Below are 16,694 nucleotides of genomic sequence, written 5' to 3' on the forward strand. Positions count from 1 at the left end.
AATTGAAATGTATACTATTTGTATTGCCTAAGCATTGCATTCACTGAGATAACAACTTTTTTGTCTTGATGTGCACAGGTATGAAACAACTTTCAGACATGTTAGAATCATGTGGAAAGTTAACCTAAAGTGTTTCCATTAGGTTTGCAGTAAGTGCTTTGGTGTAAAATTGAAATGTATACTATTTGTATTGTAAAAGCATTGCATGCACTGAGAAAACAACTTTTTTGTCTTGATGTGCACAGGTATGAAACAACTTTCAGACATCTCAGAATCATGTGGAAAGTTAACCTAAAGTGTTTCCATTAGGTTTGCAGTAAGTGCTTTGGTGTAAAATTGAAATGAAAACTATTTGTTTTGTCTAAGCATTGCATGCACTGAGAAAACAACTTTATTGTGTTGATGTGTACAGCCATGAAACAACTTTCAAACTACTCATAATCATGTGGGAAGCTAACCTAAGGTGTTTCCATTAGTTTGCAGTAAGTACTTTGGTGTAAAATTCAGATGTGTACTTCCTTAATGTCAGAGCATAGTAGTACTGAGAAAGTAACTTTTTTGTCTTGATGAACTGAGGCATGAAACAACTTTAAACCTAGTCATATTCATCTGGGAAGTTAACCAAATGTGTTTGCATTAGGTTTTCAGTCAGGACTTTTGAGTACAATTCAAATGTATACTGCTTTTATGTCAAAGCATTCTACTCAACGTGAAATCAACTTTTTTGTCTTTATGTGTACAGGCATGAAACAACTTTCAGACATCTCAGAATCATGTGGGAAGTTAACCTAAGGTGTTTCCATTAGGTTTGCAGTAAGTGCTTTGTAGTAAAATTGAAATGTATACTATTTGTATTGCCTAAGCATTGCATTCACTGAGATAACAACTTTTTTGTCTTGATGTGCACAGGTATGAAACAACTTTCAGACATCTCAGAATCATGTGGAAAGTTAACCTAAAGTGTTTCCATTAGGTTTGCAGTAAGTGCTTTGGTGTAAAATTGAAATGTATACTATTTGTTTTGTCTAAGCATTGCATGCACTGAGAAAACAACTTTATTGTGTTGATGTGTACAGCCATGAAACAACTTTCAAACTACTCATAATCATGTGGGAAGTTAACCTAAGGTGTTTCCATTAGTTTGCAGTAAGTACTTTGGTGTAAAATTCAGATGTGTACTTCCTTAATGTCAGAGCATAGTAGTACTGAGAAAGTAACTTTTTTGTCTTGATGAACTGAGGCATGAAACAACTTTAAACCTAGTCATATTCATCTGGGAAGTTAACCAAATGTGTTTGCATTAGGTTTGCAGTCAGGACTTTTGAGTACAATTGAAATGTATACTGCTTTTCTGTCAAAGCATTCTATTCACTGTGAAATCAACTTTTTTGTCTTTATGTGCACAGGTATGAAACAACTTTCAGACATCTCAGAATCATGTGGGAAGTTAAACTAAAGTCTTTCCATTAGGTTTGCAGTAAGTGCTTTGCTGTAAAAAAGAAATGTATACTATTTGTATTGTCTAAGAATTGCATGCACTGAGATAACTTTTATGTGTTGATGTCTACAGCCATGAAACAACTTTCAAACTACTCATAATAATGTGGGAAGTTAACCTAAGGTGTTTCCATTAGTTTGCAGTAAGTACTTTGGTGTAAAATTGAAATGTATACTACTTTTATGTCAAAGCATTCTATTCACCATGAAATCAACTTTTTTGTCTTTATGTGTACAGGTATGAAACAACTTTCAGACATCTCAGAATCATGTGGGAAGTTAACCTAAGGTGTTTCCATTAGGTTTGCAGTAAGTGCTTTGTAGTAAAATTGAAATGTATACTATTTGTATTGTCTAAGCATTGCATTCACTGAGATAACAACTTTTTTCTGTTGATGTGTACAGCCATGAAACAACTTTCAAACTACTCATAATCATGTGGAAAGTTAACCTAAGGTGCTTCCATTAGATCTGCAGTAAGTGCTTTGGTGTAAAATTGAAATGTATACTATTTGTTTGTAAAAGCATTGCATGCACTGAGAAAACAACTTTTTTGTCTTGATGTGCACAGGTATGAAACAACTTTCAGACATCTCAGAATCATGTGGGAAGTTAATCTAAGTTGTTTCCATTAGGTTTGCAGTAAGTACTTTGGTGTCAAATTGAAATGTATACTATTTGTATTGTCTAAGCATTGCATGCACTGAGATAACAACTTTTATGTGTTGATGTCTACAGCCATGAAACAACTTTCAAACTACTCATAATAATGTGGGAAGTTAACCTAAGGTGTTTCCATTAGTTTGCAGTAAGTACTTTGGTGTAAAATTGAAATGTATACTATTTGTATTGTCTAAGCATTGCATGCACTGAGATAACAACTTTTTTGTGTTGATGTGTACAGCCATGATACAACTTTCAAACTACTCATAATCATGTGGAAAGTTAACCTAAGTTGTTTGCATTAGTTTGCAGTAAGTACTTTGGTGTAAAATTCAGATGTGTACTTCCTTAATGTCAGAGCATAGTAGTACTGAGAAAGTAACTTTTTTGTCTTGATGAACTGAGGCATGAAACAACTTTAAACCTAGTCATATTCATCTGGGAAGTTAACCAAATGTGTTTGCATTAGGTTTTCAGTCAGGACTTTTGAGTACAATTCAAATGTATACTGCTTTTATGTCAAAGCATTCTACTCAACGTGAAATCAACTTTTTTGTCTTTATGTGTACAGGCATGAAACAACTTTCAGACATCTCAGAATCATGTGGGAAGTTAACCTAAGGTGTTTCCATTAGGTTTGCAGTAAGTGCTTTGTAGTAAAATTGAAATGTATACTATTTGTATTGCCTAAGCATTGCATTCACTGAGATAACAACTTTTTTGTCTTGATGTGCACAGGTATGAAACAACTTTCAGACATGTTAGAATCATGTGGAAAGTTAACCTAAAGTGTTTCCATTAGGTTTGCAGTAAGTGCTTTGGTGTAAAATTGAAATGTATACTATTTGTAATGTAAAAGCATTGCATGCACTGAGAAAACAACTTTTTTGTCTTGATGTGCACAGGTATGAAACAACTTTCAGACATCTCAGAATCATGTGGAAAGTTAACCTAAAGTGTTTCCATTAGGTTTGCAGTAAGTGCTTTGGTGTAAAATTGAAATGTATACTATTTGTTTTGTCTAAGCATTGCATGCACTGAGAAAACAACTTTATTGTGTTGATGTGTACAGCCATGAAACAACTTTCAAACTACTCATAATCATGTGGGAAATTAACCTAAGGTGTTTCCATTAGTTTGCAGTAAGTACTTTGGTGTAAAATTCAGATGTGTACTTCCTTAATGTCAGAGCATAGTAGTACTGAGAAAGTAACTTTTTTGTCTTGATGAACTGAGGCATGAAACAACTTTAAACCTAGTCATATTCATCTGGGAAGTTAACCAAATGTGTTTGCATTAGGTTTGCAGTCAGGACTTTTGAGTACAATTGAAATGTATACTGCTTTTCTGTCAAAGCATTCTATTCACTGTGAAATCAACTTTTTTGTCTTTATGTGCACAGGTATGAAACAACTTTCAGACATCTCAGAATCATGTGGGAAGTTAAACTAAAGTGTTTCCATTAGGTTTGCAGTAAGTGCTTTGCTGTAAAAAAGAAATGTATACTATTTGTATTGTCTAAGAATTGCATGCACTGAGATAACTTTTATGTGTTGATGTCTACAGCCATGAAACAACTTTCAAACTACTCATAATAATGTGGGAAGTTAACCTAAGGTGTTTCCATTAGTTTGCAGTAAGTACTTTGGTGTAAAATTGAAATGTATACTACTTTTATGTCAAAGCATTCTATTCACCGTGAAATCAACTTTTTTGTCTTTATGTGTACAGGTATGAAACAACTTTCAGACATCTCAGAATCATGTGGGAAGTTAACCTAAGGTGTTTCCATTAGGTTTGCAGTAAGTGCTTTGTAGTAAAATTGAAATGTATACTATTTGTATTGTCTAAGCATTGCATTCACTGAGATAACAACTTTTTTCTGTTGATGTGTACAGCCATGAAACAACTTTCATACTACTCATAATCATGTGGAAAGTTAACCTAAGGTGCTTCCATTAGATCTGCAGTAAGTGCTTTGGTGTAAAATTGAAATGTATACTATTTGTTTGTAAAAGCATTGCATGCACTGAGAAAACAACTTTTTTGTCTTGATGTGCACAGGTATGAAACAACTTTCAGACATCTCAGAATCATGTGGGAAGTTAATCTATGTTGTTTCCATTAGGTTTGCAGTAAGTGCTTTGGTGTAAAATTGAAATGTATACTATTTGTATTGTCTAAGCATTGCATGCACTGAGATAACAACTTTTTTGTGTTGATGTGTACAGCCATGAAACAACTTTCAAACTACTCATAATGATGTGGGAAGTTAACCTAAGTTGTTTCCATTAGTTTGCAGTAAGTACTTTGGTGTAAAATTCAGATGTGTAGTTCCTTAATGTCAGAGCATAGTAGTACTGAGAAAGTAACTTTTTTGTCTTGATGAACTGAGGCATGAAACAACTTTAAACCTAGTCATATTCATCTGGGAAGTTAACCAAATGTGTTTGCATTAGGTTTGCAGTCAGGACTTTTGAGTACAATTCAAATGTATACTGCTTTTATGTCAAAGCATTCTACTCAACGTGAAATCAACTTTTTTGTCTTTATGTGTACAGGCATGAAACAACTTTCAGACATCTCAGAATCATGTGGGAAGTTAACCTAAGGTGTTTCCATTAGGTTTGCAGTAAGTGCTTTGTAGTAAAATTGAAATGTATACTATTTGTATTGCCTAAGCATTGCATTCACGGAGATAACAACTTTTTTGTCTTGATGTGCACAGGTATGAAACAACTTTCAGACATGTCAGAATCATGTGGAAAGTCAACCTAAAGTGTTTCCATTAGGTTTGCAGTAAGTGCTTTGGTGTAAAATTGAAATGTATACTATTTGTATTGTAAAAGCATTCCATGCACTGAGAAAACAACTTTTTTGTCTTGATGTGCACAGGTATGAAACAACTTTCAGACATCTCAGAATCATGTGGGAAGTTAACCTAAAGTGTTTCCATTAGGTTTGTAATAAGTAATTTGTTGTAAAATTGAAATGTATACTATTTGTATTGTCTAAGCATTGCATTCACTGAGATAACAACTTTTTTGTCTTGATGTGCACAGGTATGAAACAACTTGCAGATATGTCAGAATCATGTGGAAAGTTAACCTAAGTTGTTTCCATTAGGTTTGCAGTAAGTGCTTTGCTGTGAAATTGAAATGTATACTATTTGTATTGTAAAAGCATTGCATGCACTGAGAAAAGAACTTTTTTGTCTTGATGTGCACAGGTATGAAAGAACTTTCAGACATCTCAGAATCATGTGGGAAGTTAACCTAAGGTGTTTCCATTAGGTTTGCAGTAAGTGCTTTGTAGTAAAATTGAAATGTATACTATTTGTATTGCCTAAGCATTGCATTCACGGAGATAACAACTTTTTTGTCTTGATGTGCACAGGTATGAAACAACTTTCAGACATGTCAGAATCATGTGGAAAGTCAACCTAAAGTGTTTCCATTAGGTTTGCAGTAAGTGCTTTGGTGTAAAATTGAAATGTATACTATTTGTATTGTAAAAGCATTCCATGCACTGAGAAAACAACTTTTTTGTCTTGATGTGCACAGGTATGAAACAACTTTCAGACATCTCAGAATCATGTGGGAAGTTAACCTAAAGTGTTTCCATTAGGTTTGCAATAAGTAATTTGTTGTAAAATTGAAATGTATACTATTTGTTTGTAAAAGCATTGCATGCACTGAGAAAACAACTTTTTTGTCTTGATGTGCACAGGTATGAAACAACTTTCAGACATCTCAGAATCATGTGGGAAGTTAATCTATGTTGTTTCCATTAGGTTTGCAGTAAGTGCTTTGGTGTAAAATTGAAATGTATACTATTTGTATTGTCTAAGCATTGCATGCACTGAGATAACAACTTTTTTGTGTTGATGTGTACAGCCATGAAACAACTTTCAAACTACTCATAATGATGTGGGAAGTTAACCTAAGTTGTTTCCATTAGTTTGCAGTAAGTACTTTGGTGTAAAATTCAGATGTGTAGTTCCTTAATGTCAGAGCATAGTAGTACTGAGAAAGTAACTTTTTTGTCTTGATGAACTGAGGCATGAAACAACTTTAAACCTAGTCATATTCATCTGGGAAGTTAACCAAATGTGTTTGCATTAGGTTTGCAGTCAGGACTTTTGAGTACAATTCAAATGTATACTGCTTTTATGTCAAAGCATTCTACTCAACGTGAAATCAACTTTTTTGTCTTTATGTGTACAGGCATGAAACAACTTTCAGACATCTCAGAATCATGTGGGAAGTTAACCTAAGGTGTTTCCATTAGGTTTGCAGTAAGTGCTTTGTAGTAAAATTGAAATGTATACTATTTGTATTGCCTAAGCATTGCATTCATGGAGATAACAACTTTTTTGTCTTGATGTGCACAGGTATGAAACAACTTTCAGACATGTCAGAATCATGTGGAAAGTCAACCTAAAGTGTTTCCATTAGGTTTGCAGTAAGTGCTTTGGTGTAAAATTGAAATGTATACTATTTGTATTGTAAAAGCATTCCATGCACTGAGAAAACAACTTTTTTGTCTTGATGTGCACAGGTATGAAACAACTTTCAGACATCTCAGAATCATGTGGGAAGTTAACCTAAAGTGTTTCCATTAGGTTTGCAATAAGTAATTTGTTGTAAAATTGAAATGTATACTATTTGTATTGTCTAAGCATTGCATTCACTGAGATAACAACTTTTTTGTCTTGATGTGCACAGGTATGAAACAACTTGCAGATATGTCAGAATCATGTGGAAAGTTAACCTAAGTTGTTTCCATTAGGTTTGCAGTAAGTGCTTTGCTGTGAAATTGAAATGTATACTATTTGTATTGTAAAAGCATTGCATGCACTGAGAAAAGAACTTTTTTGTCTTGATGTGCACAGGTATGAAAGAACTTTCAGACATCTCAGAATCATGTGGGAAGTTAACCTAAGGTGTTTCCATTAGGTTTGCAGTAAGTGCTTTGTAGTAAAATTGAAATGTATACTATTTGTATTGCCTAAGCATTGCATTCACGGAGATAACAACTTTTTTGTCTTGATGTGCACAGGTATGAAACAACTTTCAGACATGTCAGAATCATGTGGAAAGTCAACCTAAAGTGTTTCCATTAGGTTTGCAGTAAGTGCTTTGGTGTAAAATTGAAATGTATACTATTTGTATTGTAAAAGCATTCCATGCACTGAGAAAACAACTTTTTTGTCTTGATGTGCACAGGTATGAAACAACTTTCAGACATCTCAGAATCATGTGGGAAGTTAACCTAAAGTGTTTCCATTAGGTTTGCAATAAGTAATTTGTTGTAAAATTGAAATGTATACTATTTGTATTGTCTAAGCATTGCATTCACTGAGATAACAACTTTTTTGTCTTGATGTGCACAGGTATGAAACAACTTGCAGATACGTCAGAATCATGTGGAAAGTTAACCTAAGTTGTTTCCATTAGGTTTGCAGTAAGTGCTTTGCTGTGAAATTGAAATGTATACTATTTGTATTGTAAAAGCATTGCATGCACTGAGAAAAGAACTTTTTTGTCTTGATGTGCACAGGTATGAAAGAACTTTCAGACATCTCAGAATCATGTGGGAAGTTAATCTAAGTTGTTTCCATTAGGTTTGCAGTAAGTGCTTTGGTGTGAAATTGAAATGTATACTATATGTATTGTAAAAGCATTGCGTGCACTGAGAAAACAACTTTTTTGTCTTGATGTGCATAGGTATGAAACAACTTGCAGACATCTCAGAATCATGTGGGAAGTTAATCTAAGTTGTTTCCATTAGGTTTGCAGTAAGTACTTTGGTGTAAAATTGAAATGTATACTATTTGTATTGTCTAAGAATTGCATGCACTGAGATAACAACTTTTATGTGTTGATGTCTGCAGCCATGAAACAACTTTCAAACTACTCATAATAATGTGGGAAGTTAACCTAAGGTGTTTCCATTAGTTTGCAGTAAGTACTTTGGTGTAAAATTGAAATGTATACTACTTTTATGTCAAAGCATTCTATTCACCGTGATATCAACTTTTTTGTCTTTATGTGTACAGGTATGAAACAACTTTCAGACATCTCAGAATCATGTGGGAAGTTAACCTAAGGTGTTTCCATTAGGTTTGCAGTAAGTGCTTTGTAGTAAAATTGAAATGTATACTATTTGTATTGTCTAAGCATTGCATTCACTGAGATAACAACTTTTTTCTGTTGATGTGTACAGCCATGAAACAACTTTCAAACTACTCATAATCATGTGGAAAGTTAACCTAAGGTGTTTCCATTAGATCTGCAGTAAGTGCTTTGGTGTAAAATTGAAATGTATACTATTTGTTTGTAAAAGCATTGCATGCACTGAGAAAACAACTTTTTTGTCTTGATGTGCACAGGTATGAAACAACTTTCAGACATCTCAGAATCATGTGGGAAGCTAATCTATGTTGTTTGCATTAGGTTTGCAGTAAGTGCTTTGGTGTAAAATTGAAATGTATACTATTTGTATTGTCTAAGCATTGCATGCACTGAGATAACAACTTTTTTGTGTTGATGTGTACAGCCATGAAACAACTTTCAAACTACTCATAATCATGTGGGAAGTTAACCTAAGTTGTTTCGATTAGTTTGCAGTAAGTACTTTGGTGTAAAATTCAGATGTGTACTTTCTTAATGTCAGAGCATAGTAGTACTGAGAAAGTAACTTTTTTGTCTTGATGAACTGAGGCATGAAACAACTTTAAACCTAGTCATATTCATCTGGGAAGTTAACCAAATGTGTTTGCATTAGGTTTGCAGTAAGTGCTTTGTAGTAAAATTGAAATGTATACTATTTGTATTGCCTAAGCATTGCATTCACTGAGAAAACAACTTTTTTGTCTTGATGTGCACAGGTATGAAACAACTTTCAGACATGTCAGAATCATGTGGAAAGTTAACCTAAAGTGTTTCCATTAGGTTTGCAGTAAGTGCTTTGGTGTAAAATTGAAATGTATACTATTTGTATTGTCTAAGCATTGCATGCACTGAGATTACAACTTTTTTGAGTTGATGTGTGCAGCCATGAAACAACTTTCAAACTACTCATAATAATGTGGGAAGTTAACCTAAGGTGTTTCCATTAGTTTGCAGTAAGTACTTTGGTGTAAAATTGAAATGTATACTACATTTATGTCAAAGCATTCTATTCACCGTGAAATCAACTTTTTTGTCTTTATGTGTACAGGTATGAAACAACTTTCAGACATCTCAGAATCATGTGGGAAGTTAACCTAAGGTGTTTCCATTAGGTTTGCAGTAAGTGCTTTGTAGTAAAATTGAAATGTATAGTATTTGTATTGTCTAAGCATTGCATTCACTGAGATAGCAACTTTTTTCTGTTGATGTGTACAGCCATGAAACAACTTTCAAACTACTCATAATCATGTGGAAAGTTAACCTAAGGTGTTTCCATTAGATCTGCAGTAAGTGCTTTGGTGTAAAATTGAAATGTATACTATTTGTTTGTAAAAGCATTGCATGCACTGAGAAAACAACTTTTTTGTCTTGATGTGCACAGGTATGAAACAACTTTCAGACATCTCAGAATCATGTGGGAAGTTAATCTATGTTGTTTCCATTAGGTTTGCAGTAAGTGCTTTGGTGTAAAATTGAAATGTATACTATTTGTATTGTCTAAGCATTGCATGCACTGAGATAACAACTTTTTTGTGTTGATGTGTACAGCCATGAAACAACTTTCAAACTACTCATAATCATGTGGAAAGTTAACCTAAGTTGTTTGCATTAGTTTGCAGTAAGTACTTTGGTGTAAAATTCAGATGTGTACTTCCTTAATGTCAGAGCATAGTAGTACTGAGAAAGTAACTTTTTTGTCTTGATGAACTGAGGCATGAAACAACTTTAAACCTAGTCATATTCATCTGGGAAGTTAACCAAATGTGTTTGCATTAGGTTTTCAGTCAGGACTTTTGAGTACAATTCAAATGTATACTGCTTTTATGTCAAAGCATTCTACTCAACGTGAAATCAACTTTTTTGTCTTTATGTGTACAGGCATGAAACAACTTTCAGACATCTCAGAATCATGTGGGAAGTTAACCTAAGGTGTTTCCATTAGGTTTGCAGTAAGTGCTTTGTAGTAAAATTGAAATGTATACTATTTGTATTGCCTAAGCATTGCATTCACTGAGATAACAACTTTTTTGTCTTGATGTGCACAGGTATGTAACAACTTTCAGACATGTCAGAATCATGTGGAAAGTTAACCTAAAGTGTTTCCATTAGGTTTGCAGTAAGTGCTTTGGTGTAAAATTGAAATGTATTCTATTTGTATTGTAAAAGCATTGCATGCACTGAGAAAACAACTTTTTTGTCTTGATGTGCACAGGTATGAAACAACTTTCAGACATCTCAGAATCATGTGGAAAGTTAACCTAAAGTGTTTCCATTAGGTTTGCAGTAAGTGCTTTGGTGTAAAATTGAAATGTATACTATTTGTTTTGTCTAAGCATTGCATGCACTGAGAAAACAACTTTATTGTGTTGATGTGTACAGCCATGAAACAACTTTCAAACTACTCATAATCATGTGGGAAGTTAACCTAAGGTGTTTCCATTAGTTTGCAGTAAGTGCTTTGGTGTAAAATTGAAATGTATACTATTTGTTTGTAAAAGCATTGCATGCACTGAGAAAACAACTTTTTTGTCTTGATGTGCACAGGTATGAAACAACTTTCAGACATCTCAGAATCATGTGGGAAGCTAATCTATGTTGTTTCCATTAGGTTTGCAGTAAGTGCTTTGGTGTAAAATTGAAATGTATACTATTTGTATTGTCTGAGCATTGCATGCACTGAGATAACAACTTTTTTGTGTTGATGTGTACAGCCATGAAACAACTTTCAAACTACTCATAATCATGTGGGAAGTTAACCTAAGTTGTTTCCATTAGTTTGCAGTAAGTACTTTGGTGTAAAATTCAGATGTGTACTTCCTTAATGTCAGAGCATAGTAGTACTGAGAAAGTAACTTTTTTGTCTTGATGAACTGAGGCATGAAACAACTTTAAACCTAGTCATATTCATCTGGGAAGTTAACCAAATGTGTTTGCATTAGGTTTGCAGTAAGTGCTTTGTAGTAAAATTGAAATGTATACTATTTGTATTGCCTAAGCATTGCATTCACTGAGAAAACAACTTTTTTGTCTTGATGTGCACAGGTATGAAACAACTTTCAGACATGTCAGAATCATGTGGAAAGTTAACCTAAAGTGTTTCCATTAGGTTTGCAGTAAGTGCTTTGGTGTAAAATTGAAATGTATACTATTTGTATTGTCTAAGCATTGCATGCACTGAGATTACAACTTTTTTGAGTTGATGTGTGCAGCCATGAAACAACTTTCAAACTACTGATAATCATGTGGAAAGTTAACCTAAAGTGTTTCCATTAGGTTTGCAGTAAGTAATTTGTTGTAAAATTGAAATGTATACTACTTTTATGTCAAAGCATACTACTCACCGTGAAATCAACTTTTTTGTCTTTATGTGCACAGGTATGAAACAACTTTCAGACATCTCAGAATCATGTGGGAAGTTAACCTAAGGTGTTTCCATTAGGTTTGCATTAAGTGCTTTGTAGTAAAATTGAAATGTGTACTATTTGTATTGTCTAAGCATTGCATTCACTGAGATAACAACTTTTTTGTCTTGATGTGCACAGGTATGAAACAACTTGCAGATATGTCAGAATCATGTGGAAAGTTAACCTAAGTTGTTTCCATTAGGTTTGCAGTAAGTGCTTTGCTGTAAAATTGAAATGTATACTATTTGTATTGTAAAAGCATTGCATGCACTGAGAAAAGAACTTTTTTGTCTTGATGTGTACAGCCATGAAACAACTTTCAAACTACTCATAATCATGTGGAAAGTTAACCTAAGGTGTTTCCATTAGATCTGCAGTAAGTGCTTTGGTGTAAAATTGAAATGTATACTATTTGTTTGTAAAAGCATTGCATGCACTGAGAAAACAACTTTTTTGTCTTGATGTGCACAGGTATGAAACAACTTTCAGACATCTCAGAATCATGTGGGAAGTTAATCTATGTTGTTTCCATTAGGTTTGCAGTAAGTGCTTTGGTGTCAAATTGAAATGTATACTATTTGTATTGTCTGAGCATTGCATGCACTGAGATAACAACTTTTATGTGTTGATGTCTACAGCCATGAAACAACTTTCAAACTACTCATAATAATGTGGGAAGTTAACCTAAGGTGTTTCCATTAGTTTGCAGTAAGTACTTTGGTGTAAAATTGAAATGTATACTACTTTTATGTCAAAGCATTCTATTCACCGTGAAATCAACTTTTTTGCCTTTATGTGTACAGGTATGAAACAACTTTCAGACATCTCAGAATCATGTGGGAAGTTAACCTAAGGTGTTTCCATTAGGTTTGCAGTAAGTGCTTTGTAGTAAAATTGAAATGTATACTATTTGTATTGTCTAAGCATTGCATTCACTGAGATAACAACTTTTTTCTGTTGATGTGTCCAGCCATGAAACAACTTTCAAACTACTCATAATCATGTGGAAAGTTAACCTAAGGTGTTTCCATTAGATCTGCAGTAAGTGCTTTGGTGTAAAATTGAAATGTATACTATTTGTTTGTAAAAGCATTGCATGCACTGAGAAAACAACTTTTTTGTCTTGATGTGCACAGGTATGAAACAACTTTCAGACATCTCAGAATCATGTGGGAAGTTAATCTATGTTGTTTCCATTAGGTTTGCAGTAAGTGCTTTGGTGTAAAATTGAAATGTATACTATTTGTATTGTCTAAGCATTGCATGCACTGAGATAACAACTTTTTTGTGTTGATGTGTACAGCCATGAAACAACTTTCAAACTACTCATAATCATGTGGAAAGTTAACCTAAGTTGTTTGCATTAGTTTGCAGTAAGTACTTTGGTGTAAAATTCAGATGTGTACTTCCTTAATGTCAGAGCATAGTAGTACTGAGAAAGTAACTTTTTTGTCTTGATGAACTGAGGCATGAAACAACTTTAAACCTAGTCATATTCATCTGGGAAGTTAACCAAATGTGTTTGCATTAGGTTTTCAGTCAGGACTTTTGAGTACAATTCAAATGTATACTGCTTTTATGTCAAAGCATTCTACTCAACGTGAAATCAACTTTTTTGTCTTTATGTGTACAGGCATGAAACAACTTTCAGACATCTCAGAATCATGTGGGAAGTTAACCTAAGGTGTTTCCATTAGGTTTGCAGTAAGTGCTTTGTAGTAAAATTGAAATGTATACTATTTGTATTGCCTAAGCATTGCATTCACTGAGATAACAACTTTTTTGTCTTGATGTGCACAGGTATGAAACAACTTTCAGACATGTCAGAATCATGTGGAAAGTTAACCTAAAGTGTTTCCATTAGGTTTGCAGTAAGTGCTTTGGTGTAAAATTGAAATGTATTCTATTTGTATTGTAAAAGCATTGCATGCACTGAGAAAACAACTTTTTTGTCTTGATGTGCACAGGTATGAAACAACTTTCAGACATCTCAGAATCATGTGGAAAGTTAACCTAAAGTGTTTCCATTAGGTTTGCAGTAAGTGCTTTGGTGTAAAATTGAAATGTATACTATTTGTTTTGTCTAAGCATTGCATGCACTGAGAAAACAACTTTATTGTGTTGATGTGTACAGGCATGAAACAACTTTCAAACTACTCATAATCATGTGGGAAGTTAACCTAAGGTGTTTCCATTAGTTTGCAGTAAGTGCTTTGGTGTAAAATTGAAATGTATACTATTTGTATTGTAAAAGCATTGCATGCACTGAGAAAAGAACTTTTTTTGTCTTGATGTGCACAGGTATGAAACAACTTTCAGACATCTCAGAATCATGTGGGAAGTTAATCTAAGTTGTTTCCATTAGGTTTGCAGTAAGTGCTTTGGTGTGAAATTGAAATGTATACTATATGTATTGTAAAAGCATTGCGTGCACTGAGAAAACAACTTTTTTGTCTTGATGTGCACAGGTATGAAACAACTTTCAGACATCTCAGAATCATGTGGGAAGTTAATGTAAGTTGTTTCCATTAGGTTTGCAGTAAGTACTTTGGTGTCAAATTGAAATGTATACTATTTGTATTGTCTAAGCATTGCATGCACTGAGATAACAACTTTTATGTGTTGATGTCTACAGCCATGAAACAACTTTCAAACTACTCATAATAATGTGGGAAGTTAACCTAAGGTGTTTCCATTAGTTTGCAGTAAGTACTTTGGTGTAAAATTGAAATGTATACTATTTGTATTGTCTAAGCATTGCATGCACTGAGATAACAACTTTTTTGTGTTGATGTGTACAGCCATGAAACAACTTTCAAACTACTCATAATCATGTGGAAAGTTAACCTAAGTTGTTTGCATTAGTTTGCAGTAAGTACTTTGGTGTAAAATTCAGATGTGTACTTCCTTAATGTCAGAGCATAGTAGTACTGAGAAAGTAACTTTTTTGTCTTGATGAACTGAGGCATGAAACAACTTTAAACCTAGTCATATTCATCTGGGAAGTTAACCAAATGTGTTTGCATTAGGTTTTCAGTCAGGACTTTTGAGTACAATTCAAATGTATACTGCTTTTATGTCAAAGCATTCTACTCAACGTGAAATCAACTTTTTTGTCTTTATGTGTACAGGCATGAAACAACTTTCAGACATCTCAGAATCATGTGGGAAGTTAACCTAAGGTGTTTCCATTAGGTTTGCAGTAAGTGCTTTGTAGTAAAATTGAAATGTATACTATTTGTATTGCCTAAGCATTGCATTCACTGAGATAACAAGTTTTTTGTCTTGATGTGCACAGGTATGAAACAACTTTCAGACATGTTAGAATCATGTGGAAAGTTAACCTAAAGTGTTTCCATTAGGTTTGCAGTAAGTGCTTTGGTGTAAAATTGAAATGTATACTATTTGTATTGTAAAAGCATTGCATGCACTGAGAAAACAACTTTTTTGTCTTGATGTGCACAGGTATGAAACAACTTTCAGACATCTCAGAATCATGTGGAAAGTTAACCTAAAGTGTTTCCATTAGGTTTGCAGTAAGTGCTTTGGTGTAAAATTGAAATGTATACTATTTGTTTTGTCTAAGCATTGCATGCACTGAGAAAACAACTTTATTGTGTTGATGTGTACAGCCATGAAACAACTTTCAAACTACTCATAATCATGTGGGAAATTAACCTAAGGTGTTTCCATTAGTTTGCAGTAAGTACTTTGGTGTAAAATTCAGATGTGTACTTCCTTAATGTCAGAGCATAGTAGTACTGAGAAAGTAACTTTTTTGTCTTGATGAACTGAGGCATGAAACAACTTTAAACCTAGTCATATTCATCTGGGAAGTTAACCAAATGTGTTTGCATTAGGTTTGCAGTCAGGACTTTTGAGTACAATTGAAATGTATACTGCTTTTCTGTCAAAGCATTCTATTCACTGTGAAATCAACTTTTTTGTCTTTATGTGCACAGGTATGAAACAACTTTCAGACATCTCAGAATCATGTGGGAAGTTAAACTAAAGTGTTTCCATTAGGTTTGCAGTAAGTGCTTTGCTGTAAAAAAGAAATGTATACTATTTGTATTGTCTAAGTATTGCATGCACTGAGATAACTTTTATGTGTTGATGTCTACAGCCATGAAACAACTTTCAAACTACTCATAATAATGTGGGAAGTTAACCTAAGGTGTTTCCATTAGTTTGCAGTAAGTACTTTGGTGTAAAATTGAAATGTATACTACTTTTATGTCAAAGCATTCTATTCACCGTGAAATCAACTTTTTTGTCTTTATGTGTACAGGTATGAAACAACTTTCAGACATCTCAGAATCATGTGGTAAGTTAACCTAAGGTGTTTCCATTAGGTTTGCAGTAAGTGCTTTGTAGTAAAATTGAAATGTATACTATTTGTATTGTCTAAGCATTGCATTCACTGAGATAACAACTTTTTTCTGTTGATGTGTACAGCCATGAAACAACTTTCAAACTACTCATAATCATGTGGAAAGTTAACCTAAGGTGCTTCCATTAGATCTGCAGTAAGTGCTTTGGTGTAAAATTGAAATGTATACTATTTGTTTGTAAAAGCATTGCATGCACTGAGAAAACAACTTTTTTGTGTTGATGTGCACAGGTATGAAACAACTTTCAGACATCTCAGAATCATGTGGGAAGTTAATCTATGTTGTTTCCATTAGGTTTGCAGTAAGTGCTTTGGTGTAAAATTGAAATGTATACTATTTGTATTGTCTAAGCATTGCATGCACTGAGATAACAACTTTTTTGTGTTGATGTGTACAGCCATGAAACAACTTTCAAACTACTCATAATCATGTGGGAAGTTAACCTAAGTTGTTTCCATTAGTTTGCAGTAAGTACTTTGGTGTAAAATTCAGATGTGTAGTTCCTTAATGTCAGAGCATAGTAGTACTGAGAAAGTAACTTTTTTGTCTTGATGAACTGA

The sequence above is a fragment of the Mobula birostris genome, chromosome 18, assembly GCF_030028105.1.
Source record: "Mobula birostris isolate sMobBir1 chromosome 18, sMobBir1.hap1, whole genome shotgun sequence".
In the NCBI taxonomy this organism is placed as follows: domain Eukaryota; kingdom Metazoa; phylum Chordata; class Chondrichthyes; order Myliobatiformes; family Myliobatidae; genus Mobula; species Mobula birostris.